Raw genomic sequence first — 7,944 nt, forward strand, 5'->3', positions numbered from 1 at the left:
TACTACTATTTCTACTACTATTACTACTTCTACTACAAGAGACAGAGCAAAAAAAGAAAAGAAAGGAAGGGATATGTCGCTCTTTCTTCCGCTTTCTCTCTCTTCTCTCTCCTTCCCTGTTAGTGTGTGCGTGCGTGCGTGCGTGCGTGCCAGACACCTTATGTAAATGGTGGGTGGCCTGTTTGTTCGTTTGTTTGTTTGTTCCGCTGAGAGGCCCATCGCGCTTGACTGTTAGCTAGGTGGTTATCAAAGGAAAGAAAAAAAAAAAAGAAAAAATCGGAGGAGAAATTTTGCGGCCGAAATCACTTGTTAATGTTTTCTCACTAACCACCACCACCACCACCACCACCACTACCACTATCCCTACTGCTACTACTACTATTACTACTACTGGATATGATGTTGTAGGTTTATATCAAAATTAGACTCACTGTTTTTGTGTCTATCTACATACGATGAGCTCGGAAATCCATGACTCTCGACCTGTGAAGTGCTTGTGTGTGTGTGGAGATAGTTTGTGTCTGTGCCGGAAAGCAGATGGACGGATGCTCGGATGAACCTCAGAGTGACGAAGAAAGGAAAGGAACGGAAAGGGAGTGGACGGAAGGAAAGGAAAGGAAAGGAAATGATGGAAAGACTAGGAAAGGGAGTGGACAGAAGAAAAGAAAGGAAGGAAAGGAAAGGAAAGGGAGTGTTTGAAGGACTAGGAAAAGGGAATGGACAGAAGAAAAGAAAGGAAAGGAAAGGAAGTGTTTGAAGGACTAGAAAATAGAGTGAACAAAAGGAAGGAAAGGAAAGGAAATAAACAAAACAAAACAAAAGAAGGAAAGGAAAGGGAGTGATTGATGGACCAGGAAAGGGAACGAACAGAATAAAGGAACACGTCGGAGCGGAAACGGAAACATAGATAGTCGGAACGGAAGGGAGAGAAAGGAAAAACTAGCAAGAAATGAAACTACAGAGACAGAGAGAAGGAAAAAACAGGACATGAAACAAACGAAAACTAGCAAAAGAACGGAGAAGGGAAAAACGGATCAAGAGGAAAACGGAGAGAAACGGAGATTAAGGAAATGAAAACAAGGAAAAAAAACAATAAACAGGAAAACACTAGTTCGTCACCCAATACATGACAATCAAAGAAAACGGACAACGGAGGAGGAGGAGGAGGAGGCGAAAGAAGCGTAAACATTGAAAACAAAGACCGACACCACAAGAAGAAGAAGAAGAAGCACACACACACATACACACACACACACACACACACACACGAGCGATTACGATGTTTTTGTACACGGCTGTAACACACACACACACATATGACCTTAGGGGGCCAAATTTAATAGCAGGTGATAATTATATTGTAACTAACCCTTTCTATCATTATATATTGCTAGTCATCGCCACCGTGTCCCCTATACGATGCTTACCGGGGTAGGGGTCGGGGGTCAGCCTGGCGGTCACCCATCTCGTCTGCTCGCTCGCTCTCTCTTCGGTGAATCGCGGAACTTGCCGTCAAATTTCACTTTATTTTATTTGATTTTCGATTTTTTGGTTTGTTTCACGAGTTTATTGTTTTTTTTTTGCGAGGGTTTCGTTTCTCTTATTGGCAACTCAACCTCTTTTTTTTTATTAATTAACTTTGGGGTCGTTGTTGCTCCTCGTAATTGCTAATGTTAACGCTAACTTAACTTTGATGTACATTAGGCTATTGTTTTTATCCCTCAAGTTCCTTCTCTCATTACAAACTCAACCTCTATGTTATTATTTACGAGGTTGTTTCATAAGGATATTGTATTTCCTTCTCACGGAACGAATTGCAAACTTAACTTCATTTTACTTTAATTTATAGAAGGTTATTATATCGCAGTTTAAATAATTCATCTTTTTCTACATAATAACCAATAGGAAGAGAAGGTGAGGTTCAGAGGAGCAGAGATGGCAACTTAACCTCACTATACACTAATTTATAAAAGGTTATTATATCACAGTTTAAATAATTCTTCATCTTTTTCTATATAATAACCAATTTGGAAGAGAAGGTTAGGTTCAGAGGAGCAGAGATGGCTAACCTAACCTCACCTCACTTTACACTATACAAGGTTCATTTCCCATGGTTAAATTCTCTTTCATATCATATTAAGAAGAGAAGGTTAGGTTTAGGAGAAGAGAGATACCAAACTGTTCACTTTTCACTAATTTATACAAGGCTCATTTGCCACAGTTAAACTCTCATATCATATTAAGAAAAGAAGGTTAGGTTTAGGGGAAGAGAGATACCAAACTGTTCACTTTACACTAATTTATACAAGGTTCATTTGCCACAGTTAAACTCTCATATCATATTAAGAAAAGAAGGTTAGGTTTAGGGGAAGAGATACCAACCAGATCACTTTACACTAATTTATACAAGGTTCATTTGCCACAGTTAAACTCTCATATCATATTAAGAAAAGAAGGTTAGGTTTAGGGGAAGAGAGATACCAAACTGTTCACTTTACACTAATTTATACAAGGTTCATTTGCCACAGTTAAACTCTCATATCATATTAAGAAAAGAAGGTTAGGTTTAGGGGAAGAGAGATACCAAACTGTTCACTTTTCACTAATTTATACAAGGTTCATTTGCCACAGTTAAACTCTCATATCATATTAAGAAAAGAAGGTTAGGTTTAGGGGAAGAGAGATACCAAACTGTTCACTTTACACTAATTTATACAAGGTTCATTTGCCACAGTTAAACTCTCTCTCATATCATATTAAGAAGAGAAGGTTAGGTTTAGGGGAAGAGGAATGACAAACCTCTCCTCTCATTTTAAGTAAGAAGAGAGGGTGGGGTTCAGGGGACAAGAGATGGCTGGCTGACCGACTGGCTGGCTTGCGACCCCTACACCACCATGTCCTTTAACACTATTACCACTACTGTCGCTACCACTGCATTGATGGTAGGGGGTTGTGCGTCACCGTTGGAAAAGGGGACAGCATTGATGATGACGATGATGATGTTTTTTACCGCCAGTTATGACCATTATTATTATATACGTGTGTAGTCCTGTGTGTCACTATAACTCAGAAACACATTAGTTGAACAAAAATCAAATTGTCCCTGTAGCTACCGATTTACTAACGATTTATCCGACCGATATTCCCAACCGATTTATCCCGACCCGATATTCCCAACCGATTTATCCAACGCAATTTACCCTGACCTGATTTTCCCCAACCCGATTTTCTTTGCCTTTATTTCCCCAAACCGATTTTTCTTAACCCGATTTCCTTTACCCGATATACCCAACATTGACTTCAACCTTATTTTCCTTTCCCGATTTCCCAACTTGAATTTCCTTATCCGATATCCACATCCAGTTTCCTGACCCGATATTTTCACCCGATTTTCCAACCCGATATTTTCACCCGATTTTCCAACCCGATATTTTCACCCGATTTTCCAACCCGATATTTTCACCCGATATTTTCCCACCGCCCTATCGCCAGCATGCGTTCCTGTGTGTATGTATCCTGAGTGTGCGCTGGAGGCTGGCTGTTAAACTTACATATATAAATAGGTCGTTAGGTAGTTAATGGTTGATCCAAGAAGCGTAACGTTGTTGTACTAATCTTAATAATACCTTCTGCCTTTTTTTGTAATGGCTTGCCCAGGTAATAGCTATAGGTAGGTAGGTACTTCTTTAACGAGCTCAACCTTTCCATTGTCGACCTTACCCTACATATAGCTGACCCTGACCTGACCTAACCTAACCTAACCTCCCTCTCTTCTGACTATTCTGATCTTGTTTTTTGTGTGTTTTTTTTCTTTACCTAACTTAACCTAACCTAACTTGACCTATAACTTAACCTAGCCTGACCTTTCTCTCTCTCTCTCTCTCTCTCTCTCTCTCTCTCTCTCTCTCTCTCTCTCTCTCTCTCTCTCTCTGTATCTCTGTTTCTCTCTCTCCTTCTTCTTCTTCTGCTAATACCAACATCCACCTCCTCCTCTTCTTCTTCTCCCTCCTCCTCCTCCTCTTCCTCCTTCTGCCCCCTTCCCATCTTCTTCCATTCTTCTTCTTCCTCTACTACTGACACCCACCTCCTCCTCCTCCTCCTCCCCCCACCCTCACCACCACCCCCCTGTCACCATAATCTTGCCTTATACCGATGTTGTGCGATGTTGTGACCTCCGGAATGTGATGCGATGTTGTACCCTCCCCTCAAGAAGCCCCTCGCTCTCTCTCGCTCTATCTCGCTCACTTTCCTTCACTCTCTTTCTCTCTCTCGCTCTTTGTCCGGATTTTCTAAGAGAGAGAGAGAGAGGCTCCGTTTTCTTTCCTTTCTTTGGACTTTCTATATTTTCTTTCGCTTTCTTTAATTTCTCACTTTCTCACTCTTTTTTTTTAATCTTATTAGAGAGAGTGATTTTGCCTTCCCTTCAATTCTCTCTAATCTTCTTTCTCTCATTTTCTGTTGCTTTCTCTAATTTCTCTCATTTTCTCTAATCTCTAATATGGTACCTCTCTCTCTTGAATCCTTCCCTCCCATCCCTCTCTCTCTCTCTCTTTCTCGCTTCATTCAGCCACACATATATAAGACCAATTAAGCTAGCTCTAACTCACTCGCTCACTATCTCTAATTCCCTCTCTCTCTCTCGCTCTCTCTCAAGCCATTTATTACAGTAACATGAATCACATTTTGTTATAAATCGCAAGAAAATAAAAGAAGAAAGAAAAAAACATTGATATTTGTACGGCTGTGTGTGTGTGTGTGTGTGTGTGTGTGCGTGTGCGTATGTGCGTGTGTCTGTTTGTCAAGGCTATCTGGCTGTTTGTGTTGCTCGCTTGTTCAAGGAAAGCGTTTGACAGCCTGTTTGACCGCCGCGCACACAAACGCACACACACACACACATACGTACACACTAACACCCACATGGAGAGGTTGAGCTTCTTGAGACTAACGGGATCAAATTTTGGTTGTTTTCTGGTGGTGTGGATCGGTTGTGTTTGTTAAGCCCGCCCCAGTGAAGGGTCCCTGCCCCCCACCACCCCTCCCCACCACCACCACCACCACCAGTCAACCGGTCAGTCAGTCAGTCAGTCAGTCAATCAGTCAGGAAGTCAGTCATATCTCCAGTTTCCAGTAACAAACACACACACACACACACACACACACACACACACACACACACACACACACACACACACACACACACCAAAACACACAAACACACATCTAGAAAACACACACACACACACACACACACACCTTGAAAACACACATACACAATTCTTGAAAAAACACACACACACACACACACACACACACACACACACACACACACACACACACACACACACACTTTTAAATACACACACAACAATACGTACTCAAACACACACACACACACACACACTTCTTGAAAACACACAAACACACACACATTCACAATAGCTAAAACTGACTTACTTAACTAACTGACAAGCTGACTGACTGGCTGACGGACTGGGCGGGTGAGTGGGTTGGACAATACATATCTCTTGTTGAAACTATACTGTGTGTACACCCGTGGAGCCGAGATCGCCCGGCTCCAATAGACTAGTCAGGACCAGGGAGGGCGGGTTACTGCACTCGCCACAAGGGGTTTGGAGGTTGGCGGACTCGTAACCGTTGGAAAAAGGATGTTAGATGATACGGTTTTGATCTATCGTACTGCGTCTATCAATCTATCGGAACTTGTGTGGGTTCGGTAATTTGAGGCATACTGTATTTGATGTTTTCTGATGCGTAGCAGTTGAAAAAAAAGTAGAAATGGTGTTAGACGATACGGTTTTGAAGCTATCTCCATCGTCGTACATGTGGGTATAACAGTTTGGGGTCTGGAACAGAAAAGTACGATGCCCTAAGACTCGTGATTGTTGCAGAAAGACTCTCAGTTTACAGTTTTAACTTCTTTATCAATATTAGCATTTTTATGTCTGTTTTGGGTCTGGGAAACCAACTACAAGGTCATAATCTGTGTTGGTATCACCGTTTGGGGTCTGGAATGAACAATTTGATATTCAAGAACTCGTAAATGTTGCAGGAAAGACCCACAATAACTTAACGATCTCAACGCAAACTACATCATTATTAGAGTTGTTTCGACAGTTTTGTTTAAGAGACTTACGAATACAATATGCCGTGACCCGAAACTGTTGCAGAATGACCCACAATAACTAAACGATCTCAACGCAAACTACATCATTAATAGAGTTATTTCGACAGTTTCGTTTACGAGACTTACGAATACAATATGCCGTGACCCGAAACTGTAGCAGAACGACCCACAATCTATACAGTTCTAACGCTAACACCATCGTATAGCCAACTGCAAAATCGTTATGAGTCGGTAACTTCACAAATTTAACGCTATCTACATTATTATTAGTGTTATTACGACAGTTTTGTTTACGAGACTTACGAATACAATATGCCGTGACCTGAAACTGTAGCAGAAATACCCACAATCTATACAGTTCTAACGCTAACACCATCGTATAGCCAACTGCAAAATCGTTATGAGTCGGTAACTTCACAAATTTAACGCTATCCGCATTATGATAAGCGTTATTACAACAGTTTTGTTTACGAGACTTACAAATACAATATGCCGCGACCCAAAACTACTGCAGAATGACCCACAATCTATACAGTTCTAACACTAACACCATCTTATAGCCAACTGCAAAATCGTTATGAGTCGGTAACTTCACAAATTTAATGCTATCTACATTATGATTAGTGTTATTACGACAGTTTTGTTTACGAGACTTACGAATACAATATGCCGTGACTCAAAACTGTAGCAGAACGACCCACAATCTATACAGTTCTAACGCTAACACCATCTTATAGCCAACTGCAAAATCGTTATGAGTCGGTAACTTCACAAATTTAACACTATCTTCAACAGTTTTGTTTACGAGACTTACGAATACAATATGCCGTGACCCGAAACTGTAGCAGAACGACCCACAATCTATACAGTTCTAACACTAACACCATCGTATAGCCAACTGCAAAATCGTTACATGTACTCGACTAACAAACCCATCGTGGCGAGTGCAGTAACGCGTCCTCCTGGTCAGGGTGGCGCCGGCCCTTATCGGCGGCATACGGCATCCATGGTGCAGGGATAGGCGTCGCAGCGGCCCCCCTCAACGCCCCACGGAGGGAGGAGAAGGGGCGCCCGTTCGGTGGCTTGTCATTTCTAGTTAGTGCTCGCTGTGCTGTGTAGGTCAGGCCAGACTTAGGTTAAGATGGACTAGTGTAGTGTGAGGGGGTAACAGCCCTTCGTCTTTCACTCTCGCTCTCTCTCTCACTCTAGCGGCCTAATTCTCTGTCTCCCGCTCTCTAAAAGCCCATATTTTTAAACGTATCTGCACCATTTCGGCTGTTTCGTAGAGGCGATCGGAGAGGTTGGGATTTTCATGGGATGTTTTGTGACCCCAGAGGTGGTTTGACACGGAAAAAACACCCATTTGTAAAGCCTATCGGATAAGTAATGGGGTTTTCACGGGCTGTTTTGTGACCCTAGAGGCAGTTTGACATGACCTCTACCTCGGGAGCGGAAAAAACACCTATTTGTAAAGCCTATCGGATAAGTAATTGGGGTTTTCACGGGCTGTTTTGTGACCCTAGAGGTTGTTTTACACGGAAAAAACACCTATTTGTAAAGCCTATCGGATAAGTAATTGGGGTTTTCACGGGCTGTTTTGTGACCCTAGAAGCAGTTTGACATGACCTCTGACCTCTGGAAAGGGAAAAAACACCTATTTGTAAAGCCTATCGGATAAGTAACAGCTTTTCACGGGCTGTTTTGTGACCCCAGAGGCAGTTTGACATGACCTTTGACCTCTTGGAACGGGACAGTCACCCATGAAAACCCAGTTAACTTTCTCTGTGGCCTTGGGAAAC

General features: G+C 42.1%; 2 long non-coding RNA genes across 4 annotated transcripts; one reads left to right on the forward strand and one right to left on the reverse strand.

Annotated features, from left to right (window-relative positions):
* Window positions 1-6: 6 nt before the first annotated feature.
* Window positions 7-3,108, forward strand: LOC127010099 (uncharacterized). Its single transcript, XR_007762893.1, has 3 exons — window positions 7-2,149; window positions 2,253-2,309; window positions 2,411-3,108. It is a non-coding gene; the product is annotated as an uncharacterized LOC127010099 (long non-coding RNA).
* A 2,213-nt stretch (window positions 3,109-5,321) lies between these two features.
* Window positions 5,322-7,944, reverse strand: LOC127010100 (uncharacterized). 3 transcript variants are annotated; one of them, XR_007762896.1, is made up of 3 exons: window positions 7,800-7,944; window positions 6,645-7,607; window positions 5,322-6,467 (listed from the first exon to the last, which is right to left on the reverse strand). It is a non-coding gene; the product is annotated as an uncharacterized LOC127010100 (long non-coding RNA). The 3 variants fall into 3 exon arrangements; XR_007762895.1 differs by having other exon boundaries at window positions 6,645-7,587; window positions 7,779-7,922; XR_007762894.1 differs by having other exon boundaries at window positions 7,694-7,865.

The sequence above is a fragment of the Eriocheir sinensis genome, chromosome 42, assembly GCF_024679095.1.
Source record: "Eriocheir sinensis breed Jianghai 21 chromosome 42, ASM2467909v1, whole genome shotgun sequence".
Classification (NCBI taxonomy): Eukaryota; Metazoa; Arthropoda; class Malacostraca; order Decapoda; family Varunidae; genus Eriocheir; species Eriocheir sinensis.